Source organism: Schistocerca nitens, chromosome 8, assembly GCF_023898315.1.
Source record: "Schistocerca nitens isolate TAMUIC-IGC-003100 chromosome 8, iqSchNite1.1, whole genome shotgun sequence".
Lineage (NCBI taxonomy): Eukaryota > Metazoa > Arthropoda > Insecta > Orthoptera > Acrididae > Schistocerca > Schistocerca nitens.
In genome coordinates, this window is record NC_064621.1 from 283,366,103 (window position 1) to 283,387,308 (window position 21,206).

General features: G+C 44.6%; 1 long non-coding RNA gene across 4 annotated transcripts in view; it reads right to left on the bottom strand.

Annotated features, from left to right (window-relative positions):
• Nucleotides 1-214: 214 nt before the first annotated feature.
• The window catches only part of LOC126199276 (uncharacterized), a 502,300-nt gene continuing 481,308 nt past the window's right edge, over nt 215-21,206 (bottom strand). For 2 of the 4 annotated variants that reach the window (XR_007540143.1, XR_007540141.1), the window contains 2 exons: nt 15,915-16,045; nt 215-1,575 (listed from right to left, as the gene is read on the bottom strand). This is a non-coding gene — a long non-coding RNA (uncharacterized LOC126199276). The remainder of the gene's footprint in view (nt 1,576-15,914; nt 16,046-21,206) is intronic. The other 2 variants (XR_007540140.1, XR_007540139.1) reach the window with 1 other exon arrangement.

Here is a 21,206-nt window from a genome sequence, read left to right on the forward strand (position 1 = left end):
CTTTAGCCATTTTCGAAATTTGGACGTTTTTCTGTAAAAATCATTGGCGCAACAGAAAAGAGCTAGAGACTTCAAAATTTATAATTAGATTCCTTTTTCATAATTATTTAATAGAAACAGTCTTCTGGATCTCACAATTTAAGATTTTAGTTGAAATTCAATATTTTCTGGTTTTTGTCTTAAAACTTAAGGAAGCAAGATAGATTAAGTAGGCTATTAATAAGGCTAGGATGTTTATATTTAAGTAGTTTGGAGATCCGCTATAACTATGAAGATGTGAGAAGTTTCATTTGAATACCTATAAAACTATAGCGATAGCGTATCTCCAAAGAGCAGTTCAGAGCTCATCTACTGCGTGCAGTGTAATTAAATTAATTCTCTCGCCCAAAATATTTAACTTAGCCACGTCAAACTTTTATTATGATTACTTACCTGTGTGTTGAATACACATTTAAATTGAGAGCTTCATCGGCCATCAGCAAAAGAAGCTATGATTTATTCAATAACTTAATGTGGTGCATTACTAGCCCAGCGGCTAGTCGGGAGAGCCGATTTGATCAGGCGTTCGCTTAGCCGTCCGCACCGCGGCTTTATATATAAGAACGCTGCACGAGGAAGGAAGGCCCCAGTTCTCTCCAGACGCTGAATAACACGTCATCTGTGTCGGGAGTCGCGTCGCGTCGGTATCATTGCTACAAACAGCCTCGGATGCCGTATTAAGTTGCTCGAGATACGCGTAACCATGAAATCATTTTCGAGTGAAGTGTTAATTCTGGGATGACTTTAATTATCGATCTTCAGTTTGCGTATTGTCGTATTTTCACGTGCCGCCGCGGGACAGACATTCTACCAATTATTTAGCGTGGCGTTTGATGAAATTAATCATCAAATTTTGGCGAGCATTCATTTAAACATTTAATTTGGACAGTTATAGTGGCATTAGCGCATTAGACTCTGAACTGCTGTTAGTTAGATTGTGTGGATTCTTTTGTTTTCATCTGTGACTTTCAGAATATACTGAACTATTTTAATCAAAATCGTTTTTGATTATGAATCCTAGACAATCTCCTAATTTCTCAGAGCTATAAGCTGCAGCTGTAAGTGTGTTTCTCAGATGAAGTGGGCACTAGGAATTCTAATTGCAGGCATCACGTTTTGCTAATCACTTTCTGGTTGCCAATATTGTAGTTAGAAAGCCTGTGTTGAGAACGGCGAAAGACAGTATAAATAACATTCTAAATAACAGGAACTGGTTTTACATTCTACAAACCAAACATTTATATAACAACAATAATTCCACCCGCCGCCCCACACCCACACGACCAATCCCGATTATTGGTCCTTATGGCGGGCAACAGTCTTGTTGGTATTCCATCGCTGTACGGGTCTTCTCCACATACGTCTTCGCTGGTCGTAGTGGCTCAGTACCAAGTGGGACTCATCACTGAAGACCTACTTCAGTCAAAGATATTCCAGGACGATTCCGTTCCATTCGGATAATTCCTCCTTGGTGCTTCTTTTCTTTTCGACTTTGTCTCTTCTTCCTGCGCTTTCCACATAATCGTTAAATTGTACCTGAAACCAAAAACAATATTCAAATGTGTGTGAAATCTTATGGGACTTAACTGCTGAGGTCATCAGTCCCTAAGCCTACACGCAACCTAACCTAAATTATCCAAAGGACAAACACACACACCCATGTCCGAGGGAGGACTCGAACCTCCGCTGGGACCAGCCGATACCTGAAACCATCAAATGTTACATCTGTATGACTAAATGACTAAAATGGTCATCCGCTTCCAGTTCCAGGTTGTCTATCTTCTATGTTTCATACAAATTATTGAACCAATCTATAAACTTAAAACACTACCATAATCTACTCATTAAAGAAGCGTAATCTAACGTTAATCAAGACAAGTATTAAAATTAGAAACTGTTAGTACGTCTTAGACAGTAACTTACGCAAGCAAATTATCCAGTACTTGAGAATGAGAACATTTAGTTACGTGCAACAGACTTTACACGTAATTTCAAACCTTTACGAAACTGTTACCCTGTGAAACGTCTTACAAAATACGGAAAAGAAAAAGTTTATCGTTCGCTCATTTTCATTGTTCATGCAATAAACAAAAACGCATCAGGCATGGCGTTTCAATTCATTACCTTTTTCACCACTATCTTGATAGCAACATATCTGGCAGATGGTATCCACTTGAATCACTGGATGTACATGCAAAATTATATCACTGTACGACACATAGTTCCGGAGATACGAGTTTTGTACATGGGAGTTCGATTCGTTAAGGAATCGGAGGCGTGGTTTACTGGTTTTCTCCTACATCGGGAAGATCTCTGGGAGATGAAAAGATTTGTTCTTATTTGAAGTCTGTTTTGAACATGTATTTCATTGCTTGATTAAACAAAAGAATGTCGCGAAGAGTTGAATGTCAAAACAAATGCCGAAACCACTGACGAAACTTTCGAATTGCCAAGAGACAGATAGTCGCTGCCTTCGAATTGTAGAGCGTTTGTTGGTGTAATGTCACGAGAATCGCTTCGATTTATCGAGGAAACAAAAAAATTCTTTTTACAAGACAGGGCTGTTAGTTCTATTTATGGAGAAATTCGATTCATTGAGGTCTGAATTACAATAGACTGTAGGTGTCATACAAATATGACTGAATCGTCAGTGAGCTGCTTAAGGTTCTTTAAAAAAACTGTTCCCTCATCAGGTTCTGAGGAAATGGAGTTATGTCCTGTACTAGAAGATTCGCCAGTATATCCATATTATTGCACACTTCGAAGAATACAACGTGGGGAGTAATGGCAGAGCAGCAATTACACCGATCACAGACAACTTTACCAAGTAATCGGGCCAACTGGTTTCGAGACCCGAGTCAATTCTGTCAATCGATTATCCGGCACTTGGACTCTGAACAATCGCTGTAATCCTGCTTTCGATGTAAGCTGCTTATTGCAAAAAGAAACTGAATAATAATTTTAGACAACTACCTCGTTGTCTCCCCTAGTACTCAGCCTGTAAACAATCAATGTACACGAAACCACAACTCCTAACTTTTTGTGCTATTTTTTACAAACATATAATGTATATATTTATATGATTGTTGTAAAACTACGTAAGTAACCCATGCTGTGTTCCAGTTAATTAAAATTTGTCTCAATTTGTAAACTCTGCGACTTGTCAGGGCATAGAATGTTTAAGCAAAACGGTTAGGAGAAGACGGTCTTTCGAAGTTGCTTGGAAACATAACGAAGGGGCTTTGAGTGACCTACGCCAACGCTTTACGCTTTCAGTTCGGGTGAAATAGGCTGGAGACACTCGTCAATGAGTGCGAGGTGTGAGGAAATAATTACGACTGAATCAGTTTTTTCTGTTCATTTGCGTTCACAGTCCTGCAGTACTTTGGAAGTAACGTTTTACGCTTTGGCTGTAAATAAATGTAATAAAATCATTTTTCTCAGATGCTCCGTATTTTACTAAATGTCAGTTACGTAAAACATGTAATACAGCGTCCTGTCAGTTTAAGGTGACCACCGACTATGTTCAACGTCAACGACCAGTAACCCCTGAAGATGGCACGAGGAAACACTAGCAGTGGAGAGTATATAAAATGTGTCTAATGGACGCTGACAACAGTGCAGTCGTTGTAATGCGAAACGGAGCGCCTTATCTGATGTCCAAGAGGTCATGTTCACTCCATTTCGGGCCAAGAGCGGCAGCATCTCCGAAAAGGCAGAGTGTTCAAAGTGTTCGGTCGCCAATGCAGTTAAGGTGTACCGTGCATGGAAGAAGGCCGCTATCCGGAACTGGCAGCGAGGCAATTGTGGTGCACCACGGGCCATAGCCGACTGTGCTGAACGACGGCTGTGGAGATGTGTTCACGCGAATAGACTTGCAACTGTTGAGTAAGTAACCACCCAGATGAACCAAGCGCCTACGAACAGTGCCTGATCAACGACAGTTCAGAGAACGTTCATAGGCAGCAGGCACCTGGTTCATGCACCCACTCTGCTGTTCACCGGCGACGAAAGCTGCAGTTTGCACGCCGGTACCGCAAATGAATTTGCACATACGGTCGACCGATGGTCATTGTAGATGAACCGCTTTTTGTGCTCTATGGGACACATGGTCATTGGCGTCTTCGGCATGAAACGTCTGATAGCAAATACCCTGCAACAATCGTTGAAAGGGTTTAGGCCGGAGGGCATGACCTGACTCGTCGTTCTGGAAGGTATAAAGGATCAGTACTAGTATGCATCTACACTTGGGGACCATGTACACACCTATATGCGACTTGTTTCTTCTCAGCACGATGACGTCTACCAGTAGGACACTGCAACGTGTCACACAGCTCACAGTGTACGTGCGTGGTTCGAACGGCACCAGGATGGGTTTATCGTACTCCCCCCTGGGGCCACCAAACTCTCCGGATTTAAACCCCGTCGAGAACTCGTGTGACAACCTCGATCGGGCTGTTCGTGCCATAGATGCTCAACCTGGAGGCCTAGCTCACTTGGCCACGGCACTGGAGTCGGCATGGCTTCACATCCCTGTCGGTACCTTCCACAACCTCATTGACTCCCTTCCTGCGCGTCTCGCAGCGGCTTGCCCTGGAGAATTAGGTTATTCAGGCTTTCAAGCTGGTCGCAATGTTACTGGACATTGTACACTCATGCTCATAAATTAAGGATAATGCTATACAAGGTGAAATAACGCTCTGTTGGGCAGTTTGCGGGTTTCAATCACCCCGGGGTATGATCATGCTGTGCATTTGACCTGCGGTCGTCGCACGGTGGCGCTGGCAGCAGTCCACATTCGTAGAGGTGTGTTGGTGCACATACGGTAGAGCGAGTAAGTGTGCAGACGTTTTCAGACGTTGTGAGCGTGGGGACGGTCTGAGATTCTGTTATTCTGCGCAACGGATTAATCTGAGATGTACCCTTTATCCTGTGGCTCCTGCAAGATGCAATTTCCACCCCAGAAGTCAGACAGACGCTCCTAACGTTCTATAGAGAAATGTCTGAAAAACTTTCAGCAATAAATATCTTCTGGAGTCGTCCGCTGTAAGGAAATGACACAAAAATTCACAAAATTTCTTACGTAACTAGTGGGATACTTGGGTACTGGAGTAGTGCTAGTTAGTGTAAGAAAAACATGAAACTAACGAAAATTATTATTTACTTCGTAAAAATTCTGAGAAATCACAATGGCACTTTTAGTTATGAATTGAACAAGTTATATCCTGGTTCTTTTCGGAATGTGAAGTTACCTCTCAAGGATAGGATTCGCTAATGAAATTTCTATACAAAGTATAAGATGGTTGTTGACTTGGCAGAATGGCTGAGAGACGCGCCTACTCAACTTGAATAATTATCCTTTACAATGTTGCTAGGTACGGTCAAGGCTGTCGTGTGTGAAATGCAGTGAAGTGTACTGTTGTGGAAGAAATGTGGGGCTCGCAATAGCTGTAGTGCACAATACCGTAAGCTGCGATGACTGCTGTCTGCGCTGCTCGCTGCTGACAAATAAGATAACTCTCGTTTTATCTGGATTGACCTTCGCCAATCAAACTCTCCCTACGCCTTGATAAAGTCAAGGATTCCTATTCGCCCCTAGTCTATTGGCGTGGTACACCGGTCAGATAACCAGTCTACCGCAATGCTACTCAAAAATTCGCTCGCAGGCTTTTAACTATAACTCTGTCCGTTCACACCACACAATAAGTATGTCAGCCAACACAAGTGAACAACGCTTAATCGCAAGGACTCAATATGGACTCGCACCTCGATTTGCTCTCGACAGAGGTGCTCTCCCAATGAAGTACTGAGGAGAGACTTGTTCCTCGCTCCAAGAGCGACAACGGAACAGCGCCTCTCCATGCCAGACGTGAAGGGGTATCTCTTCCATTACTCCTTCAGCTCAAGAAGTCAGAAATATCGTCTGCCAATCTGCATTGCTCTTCTAAAACGGGAGAATGACGTTTCATTTAAGGTGACCAATCCAGAAACCTGTAGCATTGGCGTTTGGCGTTTGCTGTCTCCCTGTGAAAATCTTTGAAACTGCGTGCTACGTGTAAAGAATGCGTAGGGTGGCCGCTCCCACACAATGTAACGGAATTTGCTTTTAAGCCAAACACGGGGCTGTTCCCCCTTTTCACTCGGGCCCACGTTGTCTGCTCCATGGGTGGTCACCGGCCGACATAGGCTGGGTCGTCCTCTGAAGGGACCAGCGTCCTGTTGTGCGGTTTCTTCTCTCGAACTAAAAGCTCCTTTGACCGTCGTGTCTGGAATGTATGTGTGTACGCCAGCCTCGAGTATTTCAACCACGGTGTGCACTTGCGATATATTAGTTAATTGCATATCGTTTACATGAATTTATACAACATTGACTTTATCTTATCGAGTTTGGGTTCCAATGAAACGTCTTGATGTGCGGAATATGATTGTGAGTGCGGAATATGTAAGCAATGAAGGTCAGCAGACCACGACGTCTTACAACGTGCTAATGGTGACTGTGTTGGAAATGGCTCAGAGAACACATATTGATGACGTTATGAGGGGTAGAATACTAGAGCGACTGGAGGCTAGTCAAACACAGCAGGTCGTAGCATGGACCCTGCGTCTGATCTCAAGATTATGGCAACGATTCCGGCAGACAGGAAATGTATCCAGGCGCTACAGTATGGGACGTCCACAGTGTACAACACCACAAGAAGACCGATATCTCACCGTCAGTGCCCGCAGACGGCCATGGAGTACTGCAGGTAGCCTTGCTTGGGACCTTACCGCAGCCACTGGAACAGTTGTCTGCAGACACACAGTCTACAGAAGACTGAACAGACGTGGTTTTTCGCCCCGAGACCTGCAAGGTGCATTCCACTGACCCCTGGACACAGGAATGCCCATAAAGCCTGGTGTCAAGAACACAGTACATGGTCATTGGAACAGTGGTCCCAGGTTATGTTCATGGACGAGTCCAGGTACAGTCTAAACAGTGATTCTCGCCGGTCGCCGGGTTTTCATCTGGCGTGAACCAGGAACTACATACCAACCCCTTAATGTCCTTGAAAGGGATCTGTATGGAGGTCGTGGTTTGAAGGTGTGGGTGGGATTATGATTGGTGCACGTACACCCCTGCATGTCTTTGACAGAGGAACTGTAACAGGTCAGGTGTATGGCGACGTCATTTTGCACCAGTATGGCAGCCCTTTCAGGGGTGCAGTGGGTCCCACCTTCCTCCTGATGGATGATAACGCTCGGTCCCACTGAGCTGCGATCGTGGAGGAGTACCTTGAAACAGAAGATTTCAGGCGAATGGAGTGGCCTGCCTGTTCTCCAGACCTAAACCCCTTCGAGCACGTCTGGGGTGCTCTCGGTCGACGTATCACTGCATGTCTTCAAACTCCAACGACACTTCAGGACCTCTGACGGCACTGGTGCAAGAAAGGGAGGCTATACCCCAGCAGCGGCTCGACCACCTGATCCAGAGTATGCTAACCCGTTGTGCGCCATTTGTACGTGTGCATGGTGATCACATTCCATACTGATGTCGGGGTACACGGGCAGGAAACAGTGGAGTTTTCTCAACTTATCACCAATACCGTGGACTTCCAGATCTGTATTCCGTGTGTTCCCTATGTGCCTATGCTATTAGCGCCACGTTGTGTGGCACCACATTCAGCAATTACTGTTAATTTACGAGCATGATTGTAAAAGAGTAAATACGCTAGTGTCGAGTGTTTTACATTTTTAATCTATAGACTATTTTGGCATGAGGCAACGAAACAGCCAATAGATGTCAAATCATGTAATATAAGAGCATTACAGATTCTGTCAACTCTCGTGTTCTGACTATGAGGAACAAGCCTTAAATAAATTAGGCTATACTAATGATCTGCGTTATTCGATGTGGGAACACACTCGTTACGAGACGAAGATACAAGTTTGGGAAGAGGAATGGATGAAATAGGTGGAATGCTTACGATATACTAGGTACTTACATTAATTTAAGTAACTCTGTCATAGGAGCTTCCGGATTTACAGTATTTTGCTGGTAGACGATTTGCTACATTGAAAGTGGAAAATGAAGACTTCGGTTCAATAGCTCTTTGAAATGTGTTGCAGGCAGAAGTATCAGCTCGTTCAATCAACAGTATGTACTTATAATTCAGTGAAGCTTGCCGCATGGAAAGCTTCACAACATCCATTTCTTTACGGCAACTCATTGTTAATAAGGGAGGACAACGCTCTTCTTTTACTTCCCCTTAGTTCCTATTGAAGAAGTTATAGTCGTACTTGAGTTGGTTTAAAGTCGACTTGGAGCTGTCGTGTAATGATTATAGGGCGGGATTTTCGCCTGGGTTTAGCTTACGTGGGAATTGCTATCGATATCTACGCACTTCAAATGCGCTTTTTGATCGGATTAAACTTATTGTGTGAGTACATGAAAAAATATTACTCATAGAAGCAAAACAAATTTCGGGTTCTGAGTAGTATGTTGTGCAGAGTAAGGGAACGTTAGGTGGTCAATAACGAAAGTGCATGTCGGACGAACAAGGGAGCGTTCCAGAAGTCAATAAGCGATCTTGATGAAACTTGGTGGGTGTGCATAAGGGGAAAAATATTGCAATATGTAGACCTGTTGTTTTCTTTGTGCCAAATTTCACTTCCAAGGGCTTAAAGACACCCAGGGAGGTAAGTCGACATTTGAGGTTTAGAGGGAATATCTTAAAAACGATGATATTTAAAAAATGTTTTTATATGTAATTAATGTTTTTGAAAACTGTATCAACTTTTGTAATAATTTAAAATATTGCAAAATACTCCATCATTAATTAATTTTGAAAACCGAAAATTCTTTTACTACATAACTTAAAGAAATTTTCAAGGCACATACATCCCTGTGTAATATAGCTGGTTTCAGAAATCCATTTTTTGAAAATAACTTGTACACAATATGCTGACGAAGTATTTTCAAAATCCCTAGTTAAAATACCTAAACATTCATTGTTATTCTAATTGTTTATTTTGCTTATATTTGTTTTATGTTTTAAACTATTATTTTAAGTTTGGCATTCATGGTTTTATGTTTTTTTCTTAATTTATTGTTTCACAAACGTATATTCTCTTAATGGAAAACAAAAAGTAACTAATTATTAAGATAGAAATTAATTAAAATAATGATAATCTGTACTGAAATGTTTTAACATGTTTCTTTTACACCATGCAATAAAATGAACCAAATTTCTTCACGTCATATACATTACGGTGAAGACAACGTAAAGCAAAATTCAGCAGAATTTCAGATCGTCATGGACGATCCTCTACACATCCTGATTTATATCAGGCCTTTTTCAGTACATTGGTAGGCCTTTATGTATATCTTTCAAAAAACAAAAAAGAACAACAGAATATGACAGATGCAATTAATGCCCTGTAATAACTGAAAACTGCTTGTGGACGAATAAGAAAGGCTACAAAATTAGAACATCTGGGTGAAATAACAAAACCAAATGTTTTGCACTGGAGCTTGGCTGAGTTCAGTGACATTTATGCAGTTCACTTTTAATACACGCCATTTCATATAGCAACACGTTTAGAAGCAGTATCATATAGAAAATAAGACATAAGAAAACAATCGTTTTACAGAAAGCAATGACCCACAGTTACGAATCAGCATGATAGCAAAACTAATTTAAATTTCTATAACACGTGACTGTTACTGTGGTGTCACCGCCAGACACCACACTTGCTAGGTGGTAGCTTAAATCGGCCGCGGTCCATTAGTACATGTCGGACCCGCGTGTCGCCGCTGTGTGATCGCAGACCGAGCGCCACCACATGGCAGGTCTAGAGAGACGTACGAGCACTCGCCCCAGTTGTACGACGACGTTGCTAGTGACTACACTGACGAAGCCTTTCTCTCATTTGCCGAGAGACAGTTAGAATAGCCTTCAGCTAAGTTAATGGCTACGACCTAGCAAGGCGCCATTTGTACCATTGCATGTATCTGAAGATAGTCTCACTTGTATCATCAAGAATGCTGTATACCAAAGGACGATATAAAAGTTAAGTGTTCTAGTAGCTACGTTCTTTTCTTTATCACATTCATTACGAATCTTGTTCCAGACTTAACGCCAGACGGCGTGAGTTGACGCGTGCCCTTTCGGCTACTTCACTGTGGACTGGCTGCCTTAACAGTCCACTACATTGGCGACGCGGATTAATCAGGATCTTGTTCCTTCTCATTGCTTCCATTTACTTGTGTCATGGCTTCGAAACGTTCTCCAGATGTACTGTCCGAATTTTATCGCTTGCAGAATCAGCAGACGCAGGCGTTATTGGATGCCCTGGGACAGCTCGTCCAGGGTCAACGTGCGCTGCAAAACGATGCGGCCGCCGCCGCTTCATCGCTACCGCCGCCACAACTTGCAGTTGCACCCCCGTTTCGTGGCTTTGATGCAGCCATTGAATCCTGGACAGAATGGTCCCGACAATTTGGATTTCATCTCGCCGCCTACAGAATTCAAGGTAATGAGCGGCAGCCGTTTTTGCTTTCGTGTGTAGGTGTGTCCACCTACCGTGTGATAGTGAAATTGTTTCCCCGACGCGACGTAGCAACTCTGTCATACGAAGAAATTTTGTCTGCTTTAGATGCCTATTTCAAGGAAACAGTTAATGTAGTTGCAAAAAGGTATACGTTCTTTCGTACAAAACGTACGGCCGGTCAGACTAATAGGGAGTGGGTTGCAACATTGCAAGGACTTACTAGGGAGTGTGCATTTGAATGTGACTGTGGACTCCCTTATTCAGATACTATGGTGTGTGATGCAATAGCACAGAACGTTTCTGATGTTCGCATAAGGGAACAGATTTTGAAACTAGTTAATCCCTCCCTTCAACAAGTGATAGACATATTGGATAGGCAAGACACACTTGACTTTGCTCAGGAATCATTTGAAACTTCGCCAGCAAGTGTGTCGCATTAACCGGCCCGCCGGGTGCCCTGCGCGGAACTGTAAACAGCCTTCGCGCACGTTCGCACCGCCACGTGTCCCGCGCAAGCAAGCAAATGCAGTGAAATCATGTCCGCGGTGTGCAACTAGACATTCGCGTGAGAATTGCCCGTCACGCCAAGCTATTTGCTTTTTCTGTAATAAGAAAGGACATGTTCAAAGTGTTTGCCAGACAAAGCTCAGATCGGACAATCGCCACCATTCCAGGCCCTTTGCTTCGCGCCGGAATAGAACCAAGGACACTCAGGCTCGGGAACCTTCGCCCATGGACATTCATGTAGTTAATTCCACCCTGTCCAGTGTTTCACTCACTTCCAGTGACTGTGTTCGTCCCACAAAAAGTGTGCGTCGACGTCGACGGAAGTCCCGTCACGTCTCGCGTGATTCTGTTCCAGTGTCTGTTCACGTTGCACAAAACAGTCGCTCTTGTCGTCAGCAGGACAATAAACTTTTTTTAGATTTGGACTTTGCCGGACAAGTGATACCATTCCAGCTCGATACCGGAGCTGCAGTTTCATTGCTCAATCACGCCACGTACAAACAACTGGGCGCACCTCCGTTGCGTGCCGCAAATGTTCAGCTCACGAGTTATTCAGGACAGAAAATCCCTGTGTTAGGACAGTGCAGCCTTCTTGCAACATACAAGGGACAAACAAAACTTGTGTCTTTTTACGTTCTTCGTTCTTCTTTGGCAGTGAACTTGTTTGGTTTAGATTTATTTCAGTTGTTTAACTTGTCTATCGTCAATCAGGTCCTATCAGTGAATCAGACTGTGCCTTCAGGCAGTGTTTCTAGTCTATGTGACGAATTTGCAGACATTTTTGCACCGGGCCTTGGTTGCACTAAGAACTATGAAGCTCATTTGGAACTGAAAGTAAACGCGCAACCGAAATTTTTCAGAGCGCGCAATGTTCCCCACGCATTGCGTAATGAGGTCGCAAGAGCATTCGATTCTTCCGAACTTGCTTGCATGTTCATTGATTCGGAAACCGGTGACGTGGTCGACTCGTTTCCGATTGATTTTCGTCGTGTAGCTGCAGCCACAGCTTCTGACCCTGTCCTTGCTACTGTTTTGCGTTTTGTTGCTACGCAATGGCCCTTGTCGAAGTTACGGATCGAGGATCCGTTGGTTCGCCGATTTTTTGCTCACAAGGAGAGACTTTTTGTACGACGTGGTGTTTTGTTGTTGCGTTCTGATAATGATCAGTCCAGAGTAGTGGTCCCACGTTCGTTACAGTCCTCTGTCTTACGGCTTCTTCACCAAGGACATTGGGGTATAGTGCGCACGAAACAACTTGCTCGTCAGCACTGTACTTGGTTCGGAATCGATGCTGCGATTACGAATATGTGCTCTTCTTGCATGGCGTGTGCCGAACAACAATCCGCCCCGCCGCGGAAATTCTTTGCATGGCCACAAGCCACTTCCCCTTGGCAACGCTTGCACATAGATTTTGCTGGTCCATTCTGGAATGCTCGATGGTTGGTTGTGGTCGATGCTTTCAGTAATTTTCCTTTTGTTGTCAGGATATCTTCCACGACGTCATCTGCCACCATACAAGCGTTGTCCGCTATCTTTTGCATTGAAGGTCTACCACAGACTATTGTTTCCGACAATGGCCCACAATTCATGTCCGCAGAATTTCAGTCATTCTGCAAGGCCAATGGTATTCAACATCTGACATCCGCGCCGTTTTCGCCTCAGTCAAACGGTGCCGCTGAACGATTGGTCCGGACTTTCAAGTCACAGATGTTGACGTTGAAAGAGTCGCATTCTCGGGAGGACGCGTTATTGCTCTTTTTGTCCTCGTATCGCTCTCAGCCCCGCGATGGTCGCTCGCCAGCTGAGTTGCTCCACGGTCGTCCTCATCGAACCTTGATGTCTTTGCTGCATCCGCCGCATCAGGTTCCTGTGCAGCGGCAGACTCCTGCATTTGCTCCTGGCGACGTTGTATTCTATCGCAACTATCGTGGTTCACGACGTTGGCTCGCAGGGCGCATTCTTCGCTGCCTCGGCCGCGCGATGTATTTGGGTTTGGGGGCCTCTGGTGAGGTGCGTCGGCATCTCAATGAGCTGCGCCTCTGTCGTCGCCCGGGTTCTGCCGCTCTCCGTCTGCTTTCAGCGACGGTGCCGTCCGGTCAGCGCCCTGGGGACCCATCTACTGGCTCGCCTCATCCCCAGGTGTTACCGACGATGCCTTCCATTTTGCCCCATGGCGACGCGCCGCTGCCGCCGCCGCCGCCGCAGCCGCCGCCGGCGCCGCCCGCAGTGGACGCTTCGCTGCAGCCGCCAAGCGCCTCCCTGGGTCACGCGCCGCCGATTGCTTCCCGTGACCAGCTGTCCTCCGCCATGGAACTCTTGCCCGCTCCGGCCCAGATGTCGTCATCGCGCGTCGGATCCCCCGACGCAATGGAGGTCGACCCTTCGGCCCCTCCTGTCTCATTACGGGCGCATACACCGCATGTTGACGTGCACCCTGGACTAGGTTTTCAGGCGTTTCCTAGCTCCCCTCGGACCGAATGGCAGGGTGCGGGTGGCACAGCCTCGCCTGTTGTTAGGCTCCCCACCCCATCGCCTACGTCAACATGGGGTCCTCCCCACGGCGGGCGGAAGCCTTATCACACGACCGTTCGCCGATTTGCGGGGGAGGAATGTGGTGTCACCGCCAGACACCACACTTGCTAGGTGGTAGCTTAAATCGGCCGCGGTCCATTAGTACATGTCGGACCCGCGTGTCACCACTGTGTGATCGCAGACCGAGCGCCACCACATGGCAGGTCTAGAGAGACGTACGAGCACTCGCCCCAGTTGTACGACGACGTTGCTAGCGACTACACTGACGAAGCCTTTCTCTCATTTGCCGAGAGACAGTTAGAATAGCCTTCAGCTAAGTTAATGGCTACGACCTAGCAAGGCGCCATTTGCACCATTGCATGTATCTGAAGATAGTCTCACTTGTATTATCAAGAATGCTGTATACCAAAGGACGATATAAAAGTTAAGTGTTCTAGTAGCTACGTTCTTTTCTTTATCACATTCATTACGAATCTTGTTCCAGACTTAACGCCAGATGGCGTGAGTTGACGCGTGCCCTTTCGGCTACTTCACTGTGGACTGGCTGCCTTAACAGTCCACTACAGTTACCCCATGCGCTAAGCTGAGGTAAGATGTGGGTACCACACTTTGAAGTAATTTAAACAGTAAATAGAAGAACGACCACAGAGATTAAATTTGAAAAAAAGACGAGAAGTCACTTAATCAAAAACCAAGAGAAGCTACCTCACACCAAAGTTTTACCTTTAATTTATTTAATCTTGACAATTCTTAAATCTGCCTTAGTTACGTCTCTCTCTCTCTCTCTCTCTCTCTCTCGCTGCGCAATCAGATAGATTTAAAAAAAAAAACGAAAGAGAGACAGTCTTTGACATCTAGAAACATTCAACCTTTTCTTAAAAGAAAAATATGGCATGACCACGTGTAAAACAATCCTGACTCCAGTTTTAGACTAATACGTGTTCAAACAGTGCTCAATAGGCAATATTTAACAGGGAGACCACAGCCACTGCCTTAATGCTTACAGTAAATATCTAAAGCCTTTAAGAAGCGATTGTTTCCCTTACTTGTCAGTCGGTTTGGATCCCTGGCTGCAGGTTTTTACGTCTAGTCCTTTGGCATCCCTCTCAGATCTCCGTTCAAAATACAGGCTATAAGCTGACCGCGGTGGCCGTGCGGTTCTAGGCGCTGCAGTCCGGAACCGTGGGACTGCTACGGTCGCAGGTTCGAATCCTGCCTCGGGCATGGGTGTGTGTGATGTCCTTAGGTTAGTTAGGTTTAAGTAGTTCTAAGTTCTAGGGGACTGATGACCTAAGATGTTAAGTCCCATAGTGCTCAGAGCCATTTTTTTTTTGAGGCAAATGAAAAAGAGACAGATAGAAAAAAAGTTAGTGAAACGTTTATTATTTGAAAAGTAATCGCTAATACATTTATCCCTCTGTCAGACAAGACGATCAACGCCTTCATGGAAAAATGTTGCGGTTGCCTACGGCCCATGACTGCACCCAAGCGTACATATCATCGTGGTCAGTTACATGTTGCCAAAGTTGTTTTGACTACTCTGCAGAAGGTTCGCTTTGAAGCCGTTACACACCCTCCATACAGTCCCGATTTCTCCCCATCCCTATACCACAGTCTTGAATCCTAAAAGAAAGACGCTGGTGGTCGTCGATTTGCTTTGGGCGAAGAGGTGCGCGCTTAAGTATACTCATGGTTCCGTGTGCAACCGCAAACATGTCTCCATGAAGGCATTGACAGCCTTGCCTCACAGCGCGATAAATGTATTGAGTCATAGCGATTACTTTTGAAATAATGAATAGTTCACTTACTTTCATTCTATCTCTCTCGTATCCATTTGGCTATTCTTTATACAGAGGGTTAAAAGATGAGACTGTTTGTAAAAAAATGGTTCAAATGGCTCTGAGCACTATGGGACTCAACATCTTAGGTCATAAGTCCCCTAGAACTTAGAACTACTTAAACCTAACTAACCTAAGGACATCACACACACCCATGCCCGAGGCAGGATTCGAACCTGCGACCGTAGCAGTCTCGCGGTTCCGGACTGCAGCGCCAGAACCGCACGACCACCGCGGCCGGCAGACTGTTTGTATGAAACAGGCTTTGCTATGATTCGCAATTCAAACAAACAGAGGGAAATGTTAGGGTACCTTGATGATAACTTTTCGTCATTTATTTATTTAGCGTATGGCATCTACAGAGTAAAATTGCACACAAACTATTAATTAATATAATAAACGAATTACTAATATATTATTAAATGATTGCAAACAACAATATGCATTCAATCACTACCACAGTCATACCTTAGCAAAAGATCATGCTGAAAACCCAAGGAAATTCTGATCTTACGTAAAATCGGTAAGCGGGTCGAAGGCTTCCATCCAGTCGCTCACTGATCAGTCTGGCCTGGCAACGGAAGACAGCAAAACGAAAGCTGAAATTTTAAATTTAGCATTTGAGAAATCTTTCACGCAGGAGGATGGTACAAACATACCGCCGTTTGAGTCTCGTACAAAAAATGGTTCAAATGGCTCTGAGCACTATGGGACTGAACTGCTGTGGTCATCAGTCCCCTAGAACTTAGAACTACTTAAACCTAACTAACCTAAGGACAGCACACACATCCATGCCCGAGGCAGGATTCGAACCTGCGACCGGAGCGGTCACGCGGTTCCAGACTGAAGCGCCTAGACCGCACGGCCACAACGGCCGGCAGTCTCGTACAGATTCCCGTATGGAGGACATTGTGATAGACATCCCTGGAGTTGTGAAGCAGCTGAATGGGTTGAAAATAAATAAATCACCAGGTCCTGATGGGATTCCAATTCGGTTTTACAGAGAGCACTCTACTCCATTGGCTCCTTAGCTTGCATTTATCACGAATCTCTTGCCCAACGTAAAGTCCCGAGCGACTGGAAAAAAGCGCAGGTGACGCCTGTATATAAGAAGGGTAGAAGGACGGATCCTCAAAATTACAGACGAATATCCTTAACATCGGTTTGTTGCAGGATTCTCGAACATATTCTCAGTTCGAATATAATTAATTTCCTTGAGACAGAGAAGTTGCTGTCCATGCATCAGCACGGGTTTAGAAAGCATCGCTCCTGCGAAACGCAACTCGCCCTTTTTTCACATGATATCTTGTGAACCATGGATGAAGGGTATCAGACGGGTGCCATATTCCTTGACTTCCGGAAAGCGTTTGACTCGGTGCCCCACTGCAGACTCCTAACTAAGGTACGAGCGTATGGGATTGGTTCCCAAGTATGTGAGTGGCTCGAAGATTTCTTAAGTAATAGAACGCCGCGCTGGATTAGCCGAGCGGTCTAGGGCGCTGCAGTCATGGACTCTAAGGCTGATCCTGGCGGAGGTTCGAGTCCTGCCTCGGGCATGGGTGTGTGTGTTTGTCCTTAGGTTAATTTAGGTTAAGTAGTGTGTAAGCTTAGGGACTGATGACCTTAGCAGTTAAGTCCCATAAGATTTCACACACACACACACACAGACACAAGTAATAAAACCCAGTACATTGTTCTCGATGGTGAGTGTTCATCGGAGGTGAGGGTATCTTTTGGATAGGGTGGATAGCAAAGTGCGGCTGTTTGCTGATGATGCTGTGGTGTACGGGAAGGTGTCCTCGTTGAGTGACTGTAGGAGGATACAAGATGACTTAGACAGGATTTGTGACTGGTGTAAAGAATGGCAGCTAACTCTAAATATAGATAAATGTAAATTAATGCAAATGGATAGGAAAAAGAACCCTGTTATGTTTGAATACTCCATTAGTAGTGTAGCGCTTGACACAGTCACGTCAATTAAATATTTGGGCGTAACATTGCAGAGCGATATGTAGTGGGACAAGCATGTAATGGGGAAGGCGGATAGTCGTCTTCGGTTCACTGGTAGAATTTTGGGAAGATGCGGTTCATCTGTAAAGGAGACCGCTTATAAAACACTAATACGACCTATTCTTGAGTACTGCTCGAGTGTTTGGGATCCCTATCAGGTCGGATTGAGGGAGGACACAGAAGCAATTCAGAGGCGGGCTGCTAGATTTGTTACTGGTAGGTTTGATCATCACGTGAGTGTTACGGAAATGCTTCAGGAACTCGGGTGGGAGTCTCTAGAGGAAATGAGGCGTTCTTTTCGTGAATCGCTACTGAGGAAATTTAGAGAACCAGCATTTGAGGCTGACTGCAGTACAATTTTACTGCCGCCAACTTACATTTCTAGGAAAGACCACAAAGATAAGATAAGAGAGATTAGGGCTCGTAGAGAGGCATACAGGCAGTAATTTTTCCCTCGTTCTGTTTGGGAGTGGAATAGGGAGAGAAGATGCTTGTTGTGGTACGAGGTACCCTCCGCCACGCACCGTATGGTGGATTGCGGAGTCTGTATGTAGATGTAGATGTAGATTAGGGAGACAGCCGCTGCAGCTATTAGAAGTCCACATCTAAACAGGTCACCCACTGAATAGCACGTGGAGTAGCATTCATGATATCCCTCCATTCTCCTTCAAACCTCCTCGCAGGACATCCGAAGATCAGGTGAGGGATTGTTTGTTCTTCTGCACCACAGTCGCATCGTGGGTCATCAGTGAGTTTCCATTTGTGGAGAATGGCCTTACACCTGCCATGATTTTGATCCTTCGATGCCGATGGAAGGATTGCAAATGCCCAGAAGAACTTGGTGCAGACTTAATCGTGTGAGGAATTTTCGCCATAACCGTCAATATTCAAAAGGGCGGTTAAGGAAATCTGCCTTGAAAGAATGTTCTCAGGGAATAAATGCAGAATTATAATCTTCCAGAAGCAAGCCTCCTCTTTCACTACATCAAGTGGAATTTTATTTCATGTCTAGCAATAAGACACAGTACTTCTTTTACTAGAAGGAGCGGTATTCAACTGGGCTTTTGCATGTGCAATGGTCGGTACGGATCTTGAAATGTAACACCCTGACCTCTAGGTTTAATTTAACAAAACAGTAGCACAACGACAACTCGACGCCCGTGACGGCTGTACGAAGACCAAATGCTATTTTTATGAATTTATTTGTTCTCATTGCGGTGGCCATGACAGGTTCTTTGCAATTCGTTGGATTTGTATGTCATTAAATTAAGGAAGTTTCAACACCAATTTATTACAGCAAACCTCAGTACTTATTCGAGACATGATTCGCCTGTCACAGTTTAACATTATGTCTACAATTACACTTGCTTAAGCAGTTAAGTCTCCCAGAAAGGAATCGAGTGAGAAAAAGGGGAGAATGACGGAGCCTGACCGTTACTACGAGTTAGTTGTTACAAAGAAATGGGAAGGATTAACATGCAGCCGCCGGGACCAAACTGCTGAGGTCATCGGTCCCTAAGCTTACAGACTACTTAATCTAACTTAAAATAACTTACGCTAAAGACAATACACACACCGATGCCCGAGGGAGGACTCGAAACTCCGACGGAGCGCGCCGGATAAAGTGGGGAAATAACTCACTGCACTGAAGGAAGAATAGCAATGGTGGATCCCATCCACATGTTAGGTAAATCACTGGAGCATTCTTCACAAGATCTGTGGCTTACTACAGTGCACGTGATGGATTTCTCACCCACGTATAATTATGGTTCTGTTAAGCAGTACTAACACCAACCACTCTCTACGTGGTTTTAAAACCAGTAACAGAGCAAAAACCTCATGCCTTGCAAAAAGTTAACGGTTCCAAAAATATTCACTTAACTCGCAAAATACTGAATCATGTAGGTCGCTAAAGGCAAAACAAATGCATGAACAGCCGATGAATTTACTTAACGTGGTTATCAAGTGTCTCCACGCACATGAATCTAGCTAAAGGACAAAGTTGGTGTGCTGTGTCCCATACAAGTTACCATTCAATGGATTTAACGCACAAAAGGATAAGAAAAATTCGATAGAAGAACAAGAAAGCGCTGATGCTTTCAAGCCAAGTTTACGGAATTCCTGACATAATACACGCATCACGACTTAGTTTCACTCTGTATTCACTAGGAACAGATGTGAACCCATTGACGGCAGGAACAGAACTCCTCTACCGAAGTCTGCTTCTGTCCCATGGTGCAAAGCGTAGTCCCCATTTTGTGGAGGCGGGAGGCGGCGCTTGCCATTCTGGCCAATGATGCCTCGTAAAATAACCGCGAGAACTACATGGTGTTCTGGCAGGTAGACGGAATGCAGCAGGATGGCTTTTGATTCGCCAAATTTTGGGTAGGGGGACATTTTTCTTGCATCACCAAACATACAGGAGAGACAAGGCCTCGGGGGTAAGTACTACTCTTGAGAGTGGCTTCTTTAGCCCATACAAGACATTCACACGAAGAAGCCATGCCTTCAAGCTAAGCGATCTAGGCGGGAAAGGGACTCCATTATTGCTACTTGAGAGAGACTGCAGATTTTAAGATAATAAAACAGAAATACCTTGCTCCCATCCTCTTTCAAGTATCAATGTATATTTTGCTATAGAAAATTAAGCACCGAGAAGACACGACATTGCAAGATCAAAAATGATAATGAGGGCATTTGCAGGATTAAATATCATAAGCAATATGAAAAGAATGCGAAAACGCACGTCTTTCAGGGGTCAGAAACAGTCTGCAAAGCTTATAAACATGTTGCAAGGTGGGTTGTGCTGAGAAATAACTGTTAAGGAAAAAAGCTTCCGAGTTAATTAACACTGAAGTTAGCAATAAGGACGTTGCGCGTGCAGATTCAAGCGGTCCGCCAGAGATGGTGTCGCGAAATGTGTCCTTCCTTTGGTTTTCTAAAACCGAACCAAGAGCAACAGAAAATTGGACATGGGACTGTAGTAAGGATCGAAACTGAGCCAAAAGCTGCCCAGTCTCGTGCGCTGTCATCTACGCTATGAGAACAACTAATTGTGTGTGGCGGGCGCACCGGTCTGATTGGCTAACTTGAATGCTAAATAACTCGGAAATGGCGCAAAGCATTGATGTTTTTCTTAACAATTATTGCTCAGACAATACACCCTGCTACACCCTTACTAGCTTTTCAGACTGTTTCTGACCACCCTGCATATACGGGTAATAAAACGAGAATTAAGACAAACGAAAAATTGACAGACGGAATTATAATAGGTAAAAGAATTAGACAACAATGGACCGCATCATTGACGCCGTAAGACAGAAACCAGGATGTGATACAGGAAATAAAGTGGTAATAACGTAATGTTAGCTGATGACGCTGTACTGGTAGCGGATAATCAAGATAATTTACGAAGGTTACTTCACAAATTCAGTAAAACAGCTGAGGAATAGAACCCAGAAACTGCATCTAAACAGTCAAAGAGTACGGTAATATCAAAAAGACCCGTAGATTGTAAATTAGAAAATGATGGCGTGTCAACTTAATTATTTTAATTTCATTATGTAAGTATTGCTGCTGCTGGCTAGATTTAACCATGGAAGTGGAAAATCAAGACACAAAGGCAGTATGGTAGCCGGATGCCTGCGAATTAGTGTATCGAGAAACAATTTTCATGACAACTGAGGGCAAAATAAAAATATGTAGTACAAAGGCGCGTCCTGTTACTACGTATGCAGCAGAAACTAGAGC